Source organism: Scatophagus argus, chromosome 22, assembly GCF_020382885.2.
Source record: "Scatophagus argus isolate fScaArg1 chromosome 22, fScaArg1.pri, whole genome shotgun sequence".
NCBI classification, from domain to species: Eukaryota; Metazoa; Chordata; class Actinopteri; family Scatophagidae; genus Scatophagus; species Scatophagus argus.
Genome location: NC_058514.1, coordinates 7,156,973 through 7,177,899, shown reverse-complemented (window position 1 = coordinate 7,177,899; position 20,927 = coordinate 7,156,973). Strand labels below are relative to the sequence as shown.

Sequence of the window (20,927 nt, the reverse complement as noted above, 5' to 3'; positions counted from 1 at the left end):
CAGCTTGATTCATTCATAGTCTGGTTTTATTAGTCACTGATTAGAGCAGCTACCTATATTGTACAGTGGGCAGGCAGGTTTTTATGCTTGTTTTTTAACATTTTCTCCAGACCAAGAGCATTTTCGTGGCTTTTACAACACTGAGAATGGTGTATGTCGACCATTATTGCCTACTATGGGCACGTGTCTTCCTGGATGATGTGATGTCATGGTGGCGGGTTGCTGTCGGGATCCTGATAAGGTTCTCATAACACTGCTTCAGGGTAAGCACCTACTCTTATGAGACTGCTAAACTCTGTCTGTTTGGCAGGTTGGTTACATCTTTCGTAACCTACTGCTTGTCATCTCACTGAACAGAGGCAGTTGGTGGGGCATATGACAGTCCATGGTGCTTTGGGTGGAGCTGCTTTGGAGAAGTAGCAGCATTAACAGTAGAATGTGTGAGACACAGACCTGGACGTTAGAAAAGATAGTAAGAACATGCATGTGAAGGAGCCAGAGAAAGACAGAACAGAAAGACAGAGAGAAAGACAGTGACACAGAGGAGGGTGAAGAAAAAGATAACAAGCTGACAGAGATGTGTGTCCCAAAGTCAGTGGATGTACTGACTGGAGTGGTGAAGTCTCCCTCCCTCCTCCCAAACCTCCATCCACCCCCCACCCCTCCCCTGCTGAGCTCTGGCACTGATCAGAGGAATAAGCGTCACTCTGCATCACAGCCACACACTGGGACTGGGGGAAAACACAGTCTCCCTGCACTCACCCAGCATAATCACAATCACAAATGCACACACTCAAACACGAACACATACAGACTTGCCAATCTATGCACAAACATCCAGACCACAACGCAGCACGACACACACTCCAACTTGACACTTCTGCATAAAATACACACAAACACAGCAAGCATACAGAGCAGGAATGCCCCTTCCATACACACATACAAACTGGCATTGTACCTTGGCACCAACAACAGTACATTATGCCCCCCGACTACAACACTGGCAAAAACCAAATTAAACTAGAGCAAAGTAAACTGAGGCTTTTTCAGCTTGCTGGTGGCAGGGGGGAAAATAAAAGCACAGGCCCCTGCTATCCAAGTATGCAGCTCAGGAGAAGCTGCAGCTAAGAGGGAACCTAAACAACAACACAGCACAGTCTGCCTGCCCACAGAAATGAGAGAATTAGCAAGAGACACAGCGCAGAAGGAGTCACAAGCCATTACCATTTTGACAACCAACACCAACCAACCATTCTTTCTTACACAAATCTTGTAATGTAGAAGCTTAACTTTATATTGACTTAATAGGTCAATTAATGCATAATCTTGCAATAATAATTATTTGTCTCAGTCAATAGTTATGCAACTGTACTTTTGTTCCTTCATATATATTCTCACTTTCAGGTAGGTATTTGTGAAAGTACCAGCCACCAACAACTGTTTTCATTCCTATGTGGTTATAAAGACCAATATTATTCTGGGCAGTTACAACATATTGAAGGGAATGACAAACATTAACAAAGACACTTACCAGAATGACAAATATTAATAAAGAAATCAATGTGGCTTCCATTTTTTATTCAGGAGAGTGAGGAAAAATTAAGATGTAAAATAAGAAATAATTGTGCAGCGCTATTACTCACACACAAACAAACCTGTAAACAGACAAATAGACAAAAACTTAAATAATGATGGAGTGATCAGGTCTAACATGCCTATCAGGCTAAGATAACCCCTGCTGATAAACAAAACAGATGGCACGCTCATCTCTCTCAGGAAGGCAGCAGCAGAAAAGGGAAAAAAGGACAGAGAGAGAGAAGGCGGGTGTCCTTGGTTACATCAAGACGTGGATTAGCAGCATGGATTACTGTCACCAGATACCCTGTCTAGATCGGGGTTAGGAGGTCTAATCCACCGCAGAGCTGTTGATATTATAAAGAAAGCCTTAGGATTGTACTGTCAACTGGGTACATATCATATGAATGACAGAAAACTGACTGAAAGACTCAGAACATTATGCGCTACAGATGTAGCAATCAAGCCAGTATTCACAAGTACAAACATGCTGCAAGGAATACATTATGTTTAACTATTAAGGCTAGTACTAAATTTTGACATTTTCAAAGGAATACTACCCTGTTCAGTCTGCTATAGACGAACGTTTGGTACCAGACAAATTCTGCAGCAGTCAAAATAAATAGAGCAAGTGGAGAAGGAACAATGACCGACTATATGTGCTCACTATGACTGGACCGCATATTATATCATAAGTGTTTTCTTCGATTTACCCAGAATTTGGTTCATATAAACCTCTACTACTGAATTACATGCAGCGGCTTTCAAATTTAAGCAACACATTCAGTGATGACAATCGTGACTCTGAAAAGCCACGGATCACTTTAAATCACAGGATTTTGATATTTCCTACAACAGCCTCTCATAAGAGAAAGATCATTGTCATTGTTACATATTGTGGGTGTTTTTGGAAAACACTGCTTTTGTGTTGCAGTGCTTTGGCATGACCGCTCTGATTACATTCACTCACATTACTGTACTTCTTCTTTTTGTTTTTGAGTCCTTGTGATTTTATTTTAGTATTTTTTTAAAAATCAGCCATTTCAATTTTACACAAGTACTTTTTATAACAACTGTTGTACTTAGCTACATTTCAAGCTGCGTCAATTGCTGAAAAAACTAGACAATCACAAGCACACTAAGTGTCACAAATCTCTCTGATGTTAATTTAACATGTGATGCTGGGTTTGGCAAAATGCTAAATAGCTAACAGTTGATGATCCAAATTTGTCAGTGTTACATCCTCCTCACCACTGGGTAAAAAGATGTGGCTAGTGACTGAATGTGTTTCGGAAGTAATGTGGTTGTCCACAAACTCCCATGACAACAAAAGGGACAAAAACAGGAGGGGAAAAAAATGCAGAAACAGTACGTGTCCTGAAAAGATATTGTATTCAAGAAGCATAGCCAAGCATAGTGAATCACTGATCCAGTATAAAAGTGTGTCAAGCACAAACACAATTTCTGTGTCACACATATTTTCTTGCCGTCTGTCTGTCTCTCCTTTCTGCTCTCCTAAAGTGAGTCAGAGCATTTCAAAGAAGGGGTCTAGGCAAAGATCCAACTGGACAACCCCTCTGGATTTTAGAGAAATAGCTGACATCTGCCTATCCCTTTTCCTCACTCCATCTCTTTCATTTTTTGCCACTCCTTCTCTTTCACCATTTCACATCTGAGACTCACTAATCCTCCTTGGTAAGATGAGGGTCAAGCTCGTGCATTCATAGTCAAGCCCCTTCAGTTTCTGTACAGACATTTCTGCATTGCGTCTTTGGTCACAATATCACTACTGCTGTTACTACACTGCAAAGACAGTGGGAAGTGACAGAGTCCTTGAGGTAGTACAAAACTCAAACAGCCCTTGGTTCCAAAGCAAGGTCACTCTGCACACACCCACCCACCCACAGACACACACATACCCTTGGCTCGAACTGGGCCTTTGTGCGGTGGGTGCTGATGCAGGCTGAGATTGGTGGAGTGTGTTATCATCAGTACAGATCAAGAGTCTCTAATGTCATTAGGTGGACCGTTGAAGAGCCCACTGGCCTGCTGTCAGCGCCTTGCACTGATTGGGTTAGGCTGCGACTTACTTCCTGAATAGGAGGGACCTCTGTGTTTGACACACACCACATAGCAGTGACTTGAGAGGGCTATTTACAGGGTGAACTTAATGAAGCTCTGGATTCAATTAGGCTGACTGGGTCCTGACAAAAACACACAAGATGTTCATCAGTGCGCATTAGGGACCGTAATCAAACAGATGATGTTAAGAAAGTTATGATGATTGAAAGAGCTTCATCAGCAACTTCAAATTAGCAGTATAAATAAAAGAACATTAAACCAACACATAGTTTAATAGGTGTATAAACAGGTTAAGTTTATGACCTCTGATGCACACCTAATTTTGACACCTTTATGGAAAGTAAGACCATAAACAATCACTTTCTACAATGGAGTGTTTTCAGAGAGCTTAAAAATTCAAATGTGAGGATGAGAACAGTGGAGCAGAGCTTTAATATTTCCCTTTAATCTATATTTAACAAGAGGCATACACTACAGATTTTGTGTGAACAAAGAAGATATCCTCTCAATCATCCTTGTGAACTGTCCTGTAGTTGTAACCATGTCGTAACACAGAAGCTCATTCGGAATCAAAAGGCAGAAATATTTTGCCGTAATTACTATAAATGCAGCCAAAAATCCTTCTTAAACGGTGTTGCTAGGCACTGTCTGACAGCTGCTTTCATATAACAAACTCAAAGCCTTTAGCTCTCTATCCTCTTCCATTTCTCACTCTCTCCCAATTCCCTTATTCCCCTTGCTAACGGGCAGACAGGAATGCAGGGCCGTGTAGACAAATCAGCTCTTGCTTCCATCGCCTGCCGACTGGCACCATCTTAAGTCCTAACACGTCCTCTCCTTCTCCATCCATCCATCCATCCATCCATTCTTACTTCCCTGTACCTCCTCTCCTTCCAGCTCTCCCTTAGCTCCTCTGTTACTTCATGAGTGTAAAATTTCTGCCACTCCCACCTCCCTCACTCCCCCCCTCCCTTTGCTTCCCTCGCCCTTTCTTTCTGTCTCTTCTTTGGTTTCCAGTATCGCTTTTTTCTCTTGACAAAGTAATTAATTACAAGTCGTAGTTTGCTTGAAGCTGGAATGACTCTGGATGTTTTGCTGCAGTATGAGAAACACTGAAACAAGACACGTCAGGGTGGTGTGCTCTGTGTGTTTGTGTGTAAGCCTGTGTGTTTTGGTCTAAGAGACAAAATGGCTTTGCTTTCTGTTACCTTCAAGGCAGGATTTTGCTGTGCTGCTGCTCAACATACACTATGGGAGTGCTTGTGTCTATCTGAAGCAGAGCCTGACTGTTACCTGTACATGGATAATATTACTGTTCGGTTTTGGATTATCATATATATATATATATATATATATATATATATATATATATATATATATATATATATATATATATATATATCAGTATTAGTATATTTATGGAGGTGATAAAAAATTCAAACACATTTAAGGGGTCGCTATCAAATTTGTTTATTAATAATAATCCAATGGAGGCTTTTCAGATCTTTTTCAACTATAAATACTGATATCATTGTCCATTGGCCTTAAAAGTATTCATTGGGTTCCAATCTAAATCAGCAGTTGGAATAATGAACACATCTTTGCAAAAACTGTCCACCCAGACAAACAACTGCAAAAATAACTCTTCAAAACAGCTATCCACACACATACAAGGGATCATGTGACCTCTGAGGTTTTAATCTACATGCAGTCAGGCTCACCAAGTTGTGCTAAGACTTGATTTCCAGTAAAGGTGACACCCTTCAAGCTCTTTTTTCACAATAGCTCTTCGCTCGTCCTCTCTCTTCTCTATCCCTCTCCCACTCAGCAATATCCAAGCATGTCAGTGCCACTGAAGCAGATAATAAATCAGGGATTATAACACTTCATCCTGCACGTACAGGCCACCGATCATAGGAGGCCTAAACACTGGAGGTTATATGAAGAGTCTCCCTTATTTGGGGTGGCCCACCAAGCACAGAGCTACAAGAGGTAATGGTAAACTAACTTTACGATGAAAAGGAACTGATGATCATCAAGCAGAACAGAAATGCATATTAAATAAATGCAGATTAACAACCAGGCTTGTCACCATGAGTTCTTTGAAAGGCCAGGAAAATCCCTGACATCTGACATTTTGACATGCCACTGCAGGAAAAGCACAGGTTTAACTAATAACAATGACTTTGTTTCATTTAAGCCCTATGGTAAGTTCCAGTAGGCCCTGCCAGTTAGACAGCTCTGTGGAACTGAAACGCTTAAATGCAATTCAGCAAGTATTAATGTTATTAATTAGACCTGTGCTTTTCCTGCTATGGCTTGTCAAAAAATCTGCTGTGAAAACCTCCTATAGCAGGACATGCAGACACAAAACCTTCACTCACACACAATATACAAATACACAAAGAAAAGCTCAGAGCCTAAAGGAAGGGTGCAGAAGACTTGGACAGCTGTGGTCCAGGTTGAGACAAGCCCAGAGACCTCTGGTGCCTTGCATGTAAATTGTCACCATAACATTTGAATACCCTCAAACCAGAAAATGAAATATGAAAAACAAATGTGTATGGCCTGTATTTAAATGTGGCCGCACACAGAGAACAAAGGAGCCCACAGAACCGTCAAATGTCCCCACAACAAGATCAGTGTCAGTCTCTTGCACAACATGCATTTGGATTGTTTCGCTAAAATAGAGACAGATAGCCAAGGAACTGTATTATATGGTACACCGTGGATGTAATATGAGTGATAGTTAAATAGTGGGGTAATATGTCACATTTGGTGGAGTGACTTCCCTAGCTCACCAAAGCTTCAGACTATTAAATTGCATATTCTCATCCTGTTCCTTCAATGCACTTGTGTTTAAACAAGTTTAAACAATAACGATGAGGCTTACAGTTAATGCTACGAATAACCACAGTTAGCAAAACAGAGACTGCAGCAGTTAAAATTAGTCTAATGTAATAATACTTTAACCAACAACTTAATCATGCAAATAATTTATGAATAAAGCCATCATATATTAAATTAACTTTCATTTAAATTATCTCAGGTACTTTGTGTATGGAAATCCAATGCAAAACAGTGACGTACTTCCTTGTATGACTGGTGTTGGAGCATGCACAGCCATCAGCCACTATCAAGTCAAGTTCCACACATAACAATAGTTGCAACTGTACAAATACATTGTATTAGGCAAAACTGAAAAATCAGTCGACCTCTACTGGGAATCTCCTCAAAGCAACCTTTAAAAGACCTGATATAACAATTTCCATCTATTCAATTTGCCATATGAAAATTGATTACACATCACAGTTCAGCCAAATAACCCTTGCTGTCATTAACATAGATACTTAATCATTCAGTGCATTCTCAGACATCAAGACATTGATAACAGTGTCTAAATAGTGTTTATTTCCAACTAGTTACAGCTTGTGTGGCGCCAGGGGGTGGAAAAAAAAAAAAAAAGAAAATGACACTATCTCAACATGCCAAAACAACTGCTTCTGAACTCACTCATTGGCTAAATCAGGTTTTCTGGCTGAATTGCTGTAAACAGGATCAGACCTGTCCTAGTTCAGATGTTTCTTTACGACAACTGAAGCTCTTTATCACTGACTATTGACCACACAGGGGGTTTTGCGGCTCCTTTTAATTCATTATTTATAATCTTTCCACATTTTTCTGTTTTGCTCTCTGAATCCTTTTGTCAGTGACCTGTCTGTATCTGTCACTTTCAGCGTCTTCCTCTCCTACTGTTGCTGAACAGAGCTAAAGCAGACTTGACCTCGGAGATTAACTTCTAAGGCATGAAAGCTTGATAATTTAGAAGGCTTTGTGGTGATTACAATAAAACTGTTGCTTTAATTTTTCTCTGATCCCTCACTCAGTTTCTGTTTCTTTTAATAAAAACTGTTGTGTGGTGATGCACGCTGTATGTGAGGTGTGCAACAAAATGTGTGTGGTAATGTGTATGCAAGTGCTTGTGTGCTGTGCCGAGCTCAGTACAAAGAATAATCAACTGGACATAAAACAGTCCTATTAATCCATCCTCTCTTATCCCATTCCATCACACACATCATGCACATCTGTGAGCCTCATCAGTTCAGCATTTGATTTGGTTTGCTCAAACCGACTGGATTACAGCTTTCCCTTATAATCCATAGTGGTGATGAGGAAGAGTCTTAAAGATCCCAGCCCCTGGTTTACTATGCACAGCTGGAATGAGGTCAGTCGACTGGCCTCTAGTCCCCTTTGAAACTGTTTCCCTTTGTTTCTGTAATTTATGTTTAACTGCCAACTAAATTTTGACAAACTCTTCACTGACAAAAGATGAAATCACTATTATATAAACAATTACAAAACTTTGCCAATCAACACATGATTTCACATTATGTCAGTGGAAAAAAAAATGCACTGGATTTTACAGGTATTGTTTTCACATACAGAAGACACAGTTCCAAACAGTTCATATCGATGCACTGTCATCTATAGACAACACAGGCATGTCTCATCTCTCACAAACCTTTCTTACTCCGTTTTTCTCTTAACTTGACTCAATTAGACAGAAAAATATAACCTTACTTCTGACTCTCTTGACTACTTCTGCCATCGTTTGTCATCCTTTTCACATGCCTATTCTGTGTAAATTACCTAAGTATAGGCCATGTGGGACAAATGGAGAATGTGGGACATGCTAGTGAAGACAGAACGTCTACACCTGCAGAGACTTGCAGCCCTGCGGTAATGGTCTCAGAAAACTGAAAAATGAGCAGTTTGACAGGATGTGTCAAAAGTGCCCTTCCAGCTGCTGAGATATCCTATTTTTAAACACGTTCAGCAAATGATGCTGTATTATAACTACAGCCTAAGAAAGAGCAGAGACAGAGAAGAAGAAACAGCTGGCACAACAAATGAGCAGAAGTATATATGTCCTATTTTCCAAAAGGTCAAAGAAAAATATGAGGAAGTCAAGAGTCAATACTTTCACATAGTGCTGAGAAAGTTTAATAATACTAACATCATTAACATAAGAAACAATGGTGATAAAATAATAATGTGTTATCTAAGCTGCTCCTCAAAATAAACATCTTCACACTCCACTCCAATTATCTCTAAACTAATGTGCACATATGGACAAAAACACTTCTTCCCTTTTATATTATTCTGCCAATGTCTAATGAGGAACGTCTGTAAACTAAACTACGACAATTGTCATGATGCCATTAACTGCCAATAATTAATTTAAGTGAAGAGTCGATGTTGGGCTCATGAGGAAAATGTTGACTCTTATAAAACTGGTGAGTAGCACAATGCCACATGGTAGTCACTCATGCATTAGATACATGACAAACACTGTGCAAACATTTCTCTTGCACACCTTGTTGTGCTTGACTGCAAAGGAAGGGTCAGAGCTCAATTGCTGCTAAAAAAATAAATAAAAATAAACCGGCAGGTTATTGGAGGTGACGCCCTTCAACTGATGAATGCATCTCAGCAGTATAACTACAGAGGCACACACAAACATGATGTAAAGCTCACAAAGAATTATTGCATGTCACTCAAACCATTTGCTGAAAAAAATATTCAGATAATAGATTAGTAACAGTCCATAAGTAAGGTGATTATTTTTATACTTATGGTACCATGCTACTCATATTGTGTGATATGGAAAGGGAATCTGTCGCATATGCTATAACGCTTAACACAAAACAAATATTTTTTTTCTTGTTTTTTCCGGAAACTATGATACTATATTTAAAGAATGAGTTAAAGTGTAGGTGTGTACTTGTATGTGGAAGGAGAATGTCTATTCAGCCATAAATCTGCACCACAAGCCTAACGTCAGCGTCATACTTGCGCTGTGATATCCTGGGGCACGAAGAGGCATCTGAGAGGAGGAGGGAAGAGAAGTCTAGCGGGACAAGGGCCGTGATTAAATGATTCACAAACATAAATTCACTGTGTCATCATTTTGGAAGAAGCAATAGACTCATTCACACTTTCTACCACATACACATATAACAAACCACAGGCAGCATAAAGCATCACAGGCACAAAATCCTCACTGCTGCGGGATCCATTTGGCCTCATATGTTCATATCGTACTTCCCTGGAAAGAAACACGGCATAACTTTGCCGTGAACCTGTTTGCTGCATTGTACAGACATGCAAATGTACAGACTTCACATGAGAAACTTGAGCAGTGCTGCAAAACAGGCTTTTTTTTTCTACAGCTGCCGCCATCGGCTGTTTGCTATGGTGGGTGGGCTTACCAAGGTTTGCAAGAGAACTACTACATAGGAAGACAAAACAGCACTGTCAACAAATGAGGGAGTTGTAAGTTATGTTACAGAGAAGATAACATTGCTAACATTTTTTTTTGTTTGTGGTTTCCTTGTGCTCCATTCAATGTAAACAAAAAATTAAAAACTAACCAGTAACTGGGATTGTTCTCAGAAAAGTCAAAAAAAAAAAACTCACTCATGAGGAACTTGGCTGTTTGGCTGCCAGAGAAGAAGAGGTTGAGTAAAGGCCTTAATGGTGGTGTGTTAACAACTTGCAAGCATTCATGTAATCAAGACAGTTGTATGATTATAGAGTTGGTTGTCTGAGGGTAAAAATGAGTGCACACTGACAATCTAAAACCACATTAAATCTGAGTTTAATTATACTGATCGTCAGACTTTGCATGATTAGAGACATCCGTGGTTGTTTGGTTTTAGGAAGTTTTTAGCAAAAATTAAATTTCTCAGTCATAATTGTGACTTGTTGACATGAATGCTTTTTACAAGACTAATGATTTCAATTTGTAAAGTCTGAGGCACTTAAAGAAAGGTGAGTGAACATTGTAGGTGTGTCTGAGAATGTTCTATAGTAGCAATAATGAATTAATAGAAGCTCATTACTGAATGTCATGGTTACAATTTTAGAGGGTAATCAATATATTTAATTTGCTTTTTAAAAAATAAATCATCCAACTGACAGTGTGACATTAACATAATGTGAACTCTGAATTTACAAGAAAAACATCCTTAAGCATCAGCTACAAATGTGTTAGAGCAATTTCACAAACTGAGAGGTGGGTAAACTGAGTTCAGGCAGGTTTACGCTCCATTTCATGCATTTCCACAGCCCTCCCTGCCTCCCCACTGTTTGTCTGCCCCCAAACTTTCCCTCTCCCTTTAACTCCATCCCTCAAAGCCTATGGCATAAACACATCAGACAAGCTTTCTAGCCAGCTGTCGTTCACAGTGGCAACTGAGAGGATGCAAATTGTTATCCAGCATTTTACCCCTCCTCTCTCTCTCTCCCCTCCCCTCCCCTCTCCTCCTCCTCGCTTTGGTCTCTGCACAGTTGGTTATGGCCGTTTTTATACTTTGATTTTCTACAAGCTTTACCTCATCTCATTGCTTTTTCCAGAGACATGGGAAAACCTCTTACACACACACCGACTTACACACAGACAAATACACACACACACATCACGTAACTATCAAGTTGCCAAATTTGCCAGTGGGCCCAGAACAACCCAATCAAAGCTCAGCTGGAAGGACTGCCATGACAATGCAGAACGGATGGACACAAAGAAAGGGGAGTGTGGAGGGAGGGATGAAACCTCTGTCAGAACTTGTGCTTTTGCCACTGTTACATTTGTAGACTCAGAGAGAGAAGAGGATGGCCTTTTTGTGAACCAACAGAGGGGAAAAAAGTCAGAGGGAGGATGCTTGATGCAACACAACAAAGTGGCTCACCTTTCCTTGTCTATTCTGTCATCTGGGGATTGGAGTAGTGCTGATGTCTACAGCAAATCCCAGCGCTCTGTGTAAAAGGTGGCAGTGGGAGAGGTGTGCTCACTACAGAAAGGCTTGGTTACAACATCCAAAGATTAAAACTTTGTCCATATAAATACAACTGGACATCTTGTGACTGCAAAGTTTTTAAATTTGATTTTATTAAATGTAATTCTCATTCTCTGGTGGTGTACTCTTCTCAGAAATCTGAAACAAGATGGGGAAATAAAACAGGTGTAAGCACCAAACTACAAAACACATCCATCACTGCTTTCAAGTAAAGATGAATTGCAGTGCGGTGGAGCACCTGAAAATCCAGCCAATCTAACAGTCATGGTAATCACCACTGAGAATATCAACAAGTATTGGTGCCTTTCTCCCACTGCAGATAAAAATGTTAATAGTCCATTTACTGTCTCAAGGAAGGGGTCAAAAGTCCATCACACCATCAACCCATCAGATCTCTTCAGTGCCTCCTACTATTTGCCAAGGTAAGCAAAGCAGTGAGGACAATTTCTATAGAAGGGTTCTCAGTTGACAAATCATGTTGCCATAGGAACACTGTTAGTTGCGTGGGTGGCAGGTAGGGATGGTGTGTGCCACTATAGTGGAAAGATTTAATAGGTCCTCTCTGCGCTAAGCAGGAATGAAAGCTTCAGAAGGCAATAAGCTTTCAGAGCTCAGTTTATAATTCTTGGTGCTAAAAATCTTCGCAACAGGGGAGTGAGTGAGAGAGGATGACACAAGCCAAACATATGTGTCAAAGCTGAGAGATGATATCACGCGTGAGCAAACTCATCATGCAGATTCATCAGTTTGGGGAGAGACAGACAGGTTTGCTGTGGTACATGGCAAAACTTTTCACATCCCAGTGCAGTCACCACTTTCCTTCCAAGTTTAATCACAGCAATCAAAAATCAATACCCATCAGTGATGAAAGTCCTTGGCTTAAACAGAACAACAAATGAAACACATTTTTATTCCAGGAGAGCAACAAATTTCTCCCAAGCACTTGGAGAGTGTTGGGCCCTGGCTAAGAGTCAATCACTGCATTCGCACAGACACATTCCAAATCCCATAAACCGGAAAAAAAAAAAAAAAAAAAAAAAAATCTCAAGAAAGGCAAAATCCCAAACTCAAAAGGGAGTAGCACACAGAGAGAAGAATAACACGAAAACCCAGTGTAAGCCTTGTTAAATCTCTCTGTAACATCCCCAACATTATGCTGCTAGACTATGATATATCCTGGGGGATGTGGGTGGGGGGATGCAGGGAGGGTATTACAGTAAAGCAGCCCGCCCCCACCCCACTGCCTTCTGGCTATAGCACGGCAGGGGTCCTACCCTGAGCCCGCTGTTTCACAATTACTGTGGTAACACTGCATACTGATGCCCCCTGATACCACTGACACTTGGGCCAGACAGCAAGTGAGAGAGCGAGGGGAGACAAGGGTGCATGTGTGGGAGGGGTGACACAAGACTGGTGAGACACATCATTAACTTTAAATCTTCTGGTCATCCCAACAGGAGATTCCTCCTTCTAGAAAACAATATTATCCTGTAAAAGTACAGTAGTCAAACAGTAATCACATTCTCAGTATATTTTATAGTCGTCACAATAGGTGTTGTCAATCATCGCAGCACTACACTTCAGTAAGGACAAACTATTGTAAATAAAAGCAACAACACAGTCATTTTGCATTATAGTAGTGGTCACATAGTTTATTTTCAACATCAAAACCTCTGGACAGTCTAATATAAGCTTTGTGCATTCAGCTACCAAAACCTTTAAAAGTAAAGCTGGTGTCTTTTTCTTACTTCTAACTGGTGGTGCTCTGAGTGCTCACAAAAGTCTCTGACCTCTTTTAGCACCTAGTGCTGTAAGCACTAATCCTCTGTTCAAGTTGAAACAAGTTCAAATTTTCTGGAATATGGCACTCATCAATGTCTCCCCAGAGCAATGAGGTTAAAGCAAGGATAGGACTAGGTTAGAGAGCCAACAATGTACACAAACAGCTGTCAACAAACTGACATGCTGCCTGCTTGAACAGAGACTCTGTGGAATAAAATAATAAGTCATAAAAAATACAGAGTTCATATGTTGGTTGCAGGTTCCATGATAGATATGGAGAGCTCTGAGGTATTGCCTGTTATGGATTAATAAAGCATGTGTGCATGCATGCATGAATACTTAAGCATGCATGCCCATGCTTCTTTGCGACAGACAGGATGAAAACAGAATTAGGAACCTAATCCTTGCGTGGACTTAAGGCGTCGGCACGGTCGCAAATGAGAGAGCGAGCGAGAGGGTGGGGGGGGAAATGCCCCTAAGACCGTCTGCAATTTTCTCGTCATTTCATGCATCTGAAACAAAACTAATTTACTGCTTGTCATGCTCGGCTTGGCATACACAAACGTAAAAGCCGATGTGCACAGCGTGTCACCTGCCGCTGCATCAAAGGGAGCTGTTTATGTATCAAACTCACGGCTCCATATGAATCACACAGACCTGGGAGAAACACTTAATATGGTCTTATCAAAGGAGCAGTCTGGCAGACCCGCGGATATGCTGGTGCCTTTCCACGTCTCCCTGATTCCCATCTAAAACAGCAACATCCCATGTCTCCCTCTCACTTTATATCCTGCCTCATAGGTCATTCCAATGTCACAACAGTCGGGACACACAAACGCACACAGATAAAGTTATGTGCTTGGCAGCTTAGAGTGAGGCAGGGAGATATGGGACGAGAGAGCTGGAGGCAGAAACAGTCAGAGGGAGAGAGGGATTGAGAAAAAAGATGAAAGGAAGCATGAGAGAAGGCTGGAGGGAGAAAACAAAATTGGTGTGACTGTGATATAGTAGCATGTACATGTACTGGGCCCCATTATAAAGGCACGTGACAGCTTAATAGGACTCTAGCTGCCAAGAAGAAAAAAGAAGTTCTGAACAGCAGGATATGTGCGCACATACAGTATACCTTCTCAGTCTGCATCACATGTGCTGAGTAAACTATTCAGAGGAGAACAAAGGTTCTCATTAAATTGCACAATGTGACGGGTATTGATTTCTCCCCATAGAATTCACAACGCCTATTGTTTGGAGATCCTCACTTCAGATCTCTGCTGTCATTGCTGTGGCAAGCATCAATATGCAGCTCTGCGGTGCATTACCAAAGGGTTAATTACATACTTGTAAGCAATTACTTTCTTAATGTAGCATAGAATCCTCCCCCTAAATTGGAATTTAGATCAAAACCATCAAGCTGTCAGTCAGTGATATCATCTTTCCAATATAATGTCAACAAAATACACAATAGACTTTGAATCTTGCATGCGCATCACACATCAGGTGTGAAGCCTACTCTAAAGTCAAATCCGTAAAGATAACAAAAGTCATAGGTTTTATGTGTCAAGTAAAGGTTTAAGATACCTGTGACTGAACGAATATAATTTAAAAACGCATCTCAATTTCAACAATGTTTTAAAAAAATAAAAGTATGACAAACAAAACAACACATTTAACTGTGGCCCTGTAGCCATTGTTAAAGAACTGTGTGCCTAACTGTCTTAAAATATTGGAGACAGATTATGGTGGGAATAACTGTTGTTGACAGGGAAATAAAATTTACAATCTTCTCTGTAGTGTTTGGTGGCATGGGGGGGCTAGGGGCTAATTGGGCACTAGCCTGCGTCTGGTAGTCCTGTCACAGCACAGAGGGGTTTAAGTGTGTAAGTGTGTGTGTGTGTGTGTGAGAGAGAGAGAGAGAGAGGGAGAGAGAGAGGGAGGGAGGGAGAGGGAGGGAGAGAGAGAGCGAGAGAGAGCCATCAAGTGAGAAAGAGAGCGACAAAAACAGAATGAGAACAAACAGAGAGCTCCATTCAGGTCCAATCCACAGGCCCATCATTCAGTCTGACATGACGATACATCTGTGTGACCAGAGTATCCGTATAGGGCCTCGCCAGGCCAGTCACAGATGCATCATTCACACCCACACACATACACACAAGCACATTTCTTGCAGAGTCTTGCCTACACTGCTACCAGGCATTGATATCACTATGGAGAATCCTTCTAAGATTCCCCATTCATACTCATTCATAGTTTCCCCATTTGTCATGAACACATTGAAAAAAAATTTTCTATGGAGGTTATTCATGTACGTGCACCACCCCCAAAATGTAATGACTGTCTTTACTGCCAAGGTTGGAGTGAGAGTTTATCCATTAGCAAGCCATAATATTGACAGGTCCACGCTCTGCAGGGCCAAACTCCAGCATCGTAGCCGTAACACTGGCCGACAGACAGAGGGTACTATGTCAATGCAAGGTGCTTACAGGCCGATAAAGACTGCTGTTCCAATTCCTATAGGCAGGCCTTGATGGACAGCTCAAGGGGGAGGGGGGGGGGGGGGAGAATCACAGGAGAGGGAGACTGAGTGGTGCCGAGTGCTCTTAAAGCTTTTAAGAGTTTAAAACTGATCTAGAATTTGGTGAAAGGACAAGGAGGCAAGAGAGAGATGAGATAGGATTATCAAGCTGCTCAGGGACTAAATGTTTTTTCCTTGAGACCTTGAGAGCAGCACAACACACACACACACACACAAACACTCACCAGTATATACATCCTCTAAGACCATACAAATTGGAACATTCAGGAATGACTTGAGATACACATTAACACTGACAAAAACAGACATAAATGCTCAAAGTCTGTCACTCATGACACAGATCAGCAGAGAAACTTAAGCCTGCAGTAAAACAAACTTTGCCCTTTGAGTGACCTACTCTCTTTTACCTCACAGCTGCAATCTACATACACTGAAACTAATCAACCACATGTCAATCAGCAGTATCTGATCAATGTTTGTCAAGTTTTTCAGTTCAAATAATATTTGATTTCCTCCACCACCTCAAAGCCCATCTAAAACATGTGTAAATGCTATAAAACATCTTCTGGGAGATGCTTTTATAATTGTCAATTTTGTCATATAGGTTAATAAAAATATGCATCTTTTGATTAATCACCAAATAAACACATCACATATAATGTTAGTGAAAATTGAAATTGATGTCAATAAAAGTAGAGTATACAAGATCAATCAATCCACGACACCAGCCGGTGAAGCCACACTGCCCCTCATGGTTTTTCCGGGATACAACCCTGTCCCTTCAGCCACGCTCTCTTGAGCTTGCACTAAACACAAGCATGTAAGCCTTGTGTTGGACTGAATTGTGGGCAAAGAAACCACACAACTTAACATGTATCATCATCGTGCTTGCAACATATCTGCACAACATACAATAAGTATAGAGTTATATCAAACAGTGCTTGGAGGGACGATACTGAATTGATGCATTGAGTCTGGAGTGCAGGTGGACAGAGGAAGGGAGAAACCAGCAGAGGAGCTCAGACTATTTAGTGTGACTGCTGTAGCAGGACTCTGCACTTTGCATAGGCTGAAGCAGCTGCTTTCTGTGCATGAGGTGCTAGAGAGGGCAGGATGAAGGAAGGGGAGAGCAATGGAGCGGGAGAGGTATAAAGTCACATTTGGAATGAGGGACCTACATCACATCACATGGTTGAAGCTACAGTATGTGCTAGGTAAGATCCTCCACTGCTACGTCCCTTGTTTAAATGTCTAGAAATCAACTGAAGCGCTAAGAAACCATCCAATTCAAGTAATGGCGATAAATTGTGTCAAAGGGGATGATCAACTTTCTCTACAACTAGGTTAGAGGCAAAATCCAATCTGTTGATGAAGCTAGACAACATATAAAGAAAAACAGCTTTGCTTTACTAGAGAGATAATCGTAACACTGCCTTAACCATTAGAGGAAGAATTACTCATCATTGCTCATCACCACGTCTCTTAGTTCACTCCATGAGGCGTGACTCCAACACGAGGAAAAGTGCGGAGAAATCAGGAGGACCATGTTCTGCACGGATGTTCTCGCTCAACATACCTCTAAACCATCTCAATAAATGAAAGACATCAAATTTGTTTAACTAATTTGGCAACACTGTAATAGGAAGATACATAGGCACAAACACAAATTCACATGCATTTGTCTTTCTTGTCCTCTTTACTACTGTATCAAATCAAAACCATTCCTCAGATTAAGTTTTTCAATATGACCCTAAAGGTCACAATATCAATATCAAAACTTCAGATAAAGTCACACTAAATTCAATATCCTACTACAGAGAGTAAGTCCTTGTAGTGGTATAACAGTACAGTGTTTTTAGATAACTTGACTATCCCTAAAGTCAAACCTTAATTCAAGTTCAAAAGCTCTGACAGGACACTGGACGACCCCACCGAGCCATGAATCCACACGGGGAGAAAAGCTGTTAAGGTTAACTGAGCCTCACGCCTTTTCAGCGAATCACAGCACGGTTACTCTTAAAAATATAAACGCGCAGCGACAGTCAGTTGTAAAAGTGGTACGTGTACTACATCAAGATGTTTAAGGGCAAGGGTTAGAAATTAATTTTGATTTAATTGGGAATGTGCAGCTATAAAAACCCTGATATATTAAAAAAACGTTCCTAAAGATTCTTCATAGTACTATGCTTGAATAGTTTCAGGCTACATGAAATCATTGCAACGTGGATCTCTACTGTAGGACAGGCTCCAAAACTGATATGGATTAAGGAACTTCTTCTCTAAGAACCACGCTGTGTTCATCATTCTAACTCACGATGCTTCCCAAATAGATCTTTTAATTCTAACATGCCAAAACATTAAGTTCTAACATTAAAGCTGCTAATCATCCTGACCATGTGTGGTAGCATATCAGATAGTTTTGTCCATTTCCATGATTTAAAGCCGAGCCGCGGCTGAAATCCCAATTGCAGTCCACATGCCGCTAAGTGCCAGTCCTACGCACTGGGTTAATCCCCGAAGACGCTGCGTAATTCCGAAGCGGAATCCCGGACAAATAATTCAGTTTTTAACCTTCAGAGTTCAAGGCTGTGAGAGTAACAAGCACAATTTGGGCATGCAACTCTCACTGGCTTACAGTGGATAAAGGGCATGGATGATAATGAAAGCGCCAAAACGGAGGGAATCCACTCACTATAGGGTCCCAAGTTAAGAGAAATACAGGTCATTACATTTTTCTTCAATTTCTCCCCTGGGTTAGTTATACGGTCCAAATGGACAGGTTCGGTATGAAACCCGCCCGATCGCCGGAGTGCGCAGAGCGGGCTTGGCGCAGCTATAACAGGTGCAACACGCCTCCGTCACCTGGCTGGTGCAGTGGCAACCTGACATCCAAAACCTGGCTATAATGGCACCAAGGGACCCTAAAAACAGTTCTGTTGGTGGACAACTAACGCAGTGGCAAGCCTCTTTCCTTACCTGTAATCTATGCAGATATCACTTCACAGCCGCATCGACACTGCGGATAAGCGGCACGTCCAGAGCAATCCCCAACTCCTCTTACTCCCCCCAAAAATGAGAAATGCTGACAATAATGTTATATCCTGATCAAACGGCTTGTCCACTTTAAATCCCCGGTAGAGGTGTAGACAGAAGGCGATTCCTGCACGGGAAAAAGAAATAGCAGCAGACTTCCAGCAGCATCCCCGTTCAGCAGGACTCTACTACGCCGCTCTGAGCTCTCTGAGACCCGGGAGCTGCACCTCCCATCCCCCGGCGAGGACGCACTTGGTATGCCGTTGGAAAAGCCGCTGCGCCGTATGGGATACCGCAGGAGGCTGTGCTTGTGTGCGTGTGAGTGCGTGTACGTGTGTGTGCGTGCGTGTAGAGAACGTGTGTGTATAGATGTGACTCAGTGCGGGGCTCCTGCTCAACTGAGGTGCTGAGGGTGCTGCAGCGAAGTGCGAAAGGGAAGAGAGGGAGTGCGGGAGGGACGGAGAGGGAGAGAGGGAGGGAGAGAGAGCGCTGCGCTGCCTCGGAGTTTGCAGCTTCGCGGCACATCTTCAGGCTCGGGAGGGACTGAGTAGATGGCGCTTCTCCCGCTGCAAAAAGACCCGACCGTTTTTAATGTATTTTATTTATTTGTTAAAAAAAAAGATCCTGACTCTGAGCGGTAACATCTGGGGTCTGGAAGGGGGCTGCGTCCAGGTTACATTTCCAAGTCTCTGGCAAATACCGTTAACACTAGGCCTATACAAAAACAACAAACCATTTATTACCAGGACCACGTTTTATTTCTCTGAAGGCAGTGACAAAGTGCCAGCTGAAGCGAGGCAACTGCACTACTCTGTCCAGCGGAAGCTGATCGTTAAACAATCCCGTATGCTACTTTTAACAAGAAAAAATTTTAAAGTTCATTTTCAGGTGTAACTTTGATACCCTTCGATGGATTTTTTCCCCCCAACCAAAGAAAATAACAATATGACAGAAGAAGGGAGATTATGTAGATCTTGTGCTTTGTCAAAATAGGGGTTTATGCAAGGTTTATGTAATGCACCCATCCCGTTGAGAATGGGATTTGCCAAAGGGGAATTTACACAAATACGCTACAATACCGGGGTGAAATGATCAGATCATAGGATTTGAATATCTAATCGCGGGATCATTTAAAGATAGAGATTAGGCAACACAGAAACATAATTACGACACTTGCTAGTTGTAGAGGATTAGAATCTGCATTTTTGTTCTTTGATGATCTTTTAACATGCTTCGGGAGTGCATCTCCCCCCCACCCATACATTTTAAGCAATTAATATTAAAAGACCTAATTATGTAATCATGTCATTAACGAAGTAAGCGGCGTGGGGGCACAGGAACAATGCCCTTTTCATAAAATAGACTCTTAATAGACTCTACCCCTAATCTTCATATAAAAACAATTCAAAACAAATCCATCAACATCGGCCACAAATATTGTGCACTATATTGAGTCAGTGTTGAGTTTTCTTTTATTCACATCTCATGAGATAACTTTCAAATGAAGCCCCGGCAAAGGCTGTATTTCAAACAGTCAATGGCATGGTATGTGGCTTTGGGAATTGGTGATGAGTTCAGTGAAAACAACAAACTGAAAAAGGCTTCATCGGGGGTGAAAAGTGAGCATGCGCCCCCACCCCGACCGTTTATCCCATATCCCCCAACCTGAAAGAGGCAGTGAGCGCTCGGGGGGTCTACTGAGGAGGCAATCGGTGCCGACTGCAGCATCCTCTCCCTCCCGTACTCCCGTACTCCCTCTTTCCCTCCTTCTCCGCCTCCCTGCTCTCACTTCTCTCACTTCCAGAGGGTTTCCTCGCTTTGAAACACTGCATCAGAGCCCCACCTACAGGCCAGAGAAACTTTACAGCCACTGACACTGATGAATACAAACCGAGGCCAGCCAAATGGCTCAGCATCTCTGCGGTGCACTCAGACAACCTGTGACCACAACTCGCTCTCTTCCTCGGATTTTGCTCAAAGTTTTGTGGCAACTTTACAAACCCTCTTGCGATACAAAATGCTACACAGAGGTCAGGCCAGACAAATGATGCATTAAC

The 20,927-nt window shown here is 41.7% G+C and overlaps 1 protein-coding gene across 4 annotated transcripts in view; it reads right to left on the bottom strand.

Annotated features, from left to right (window-relative positions):
* Nucleotides 1-20,927, bottom strand: part of plxna4 (plexin A4) — a 219,770-nt gene that overhangs the window by 198,324 nt on the left and 519 nt on the right. The window contains exon 1 of one of the 4 annotated variants that reach the window (XM_046379468.1): nucleotides 18,814-19,310. The exons of 2 other annotated variants lie outside the window; for them this stretch is intronic. The gene's annotated coding sequence lies outside the window, so the exon portion shown is untranslated. Of the gene's footprint in view, nucleotides 1-18,813; nucleotides 19,311-20,927 lie in introns of those variants that run through there. One more of the 4 variants, XM_046379465.1, reaches the window with a different exon arrangement.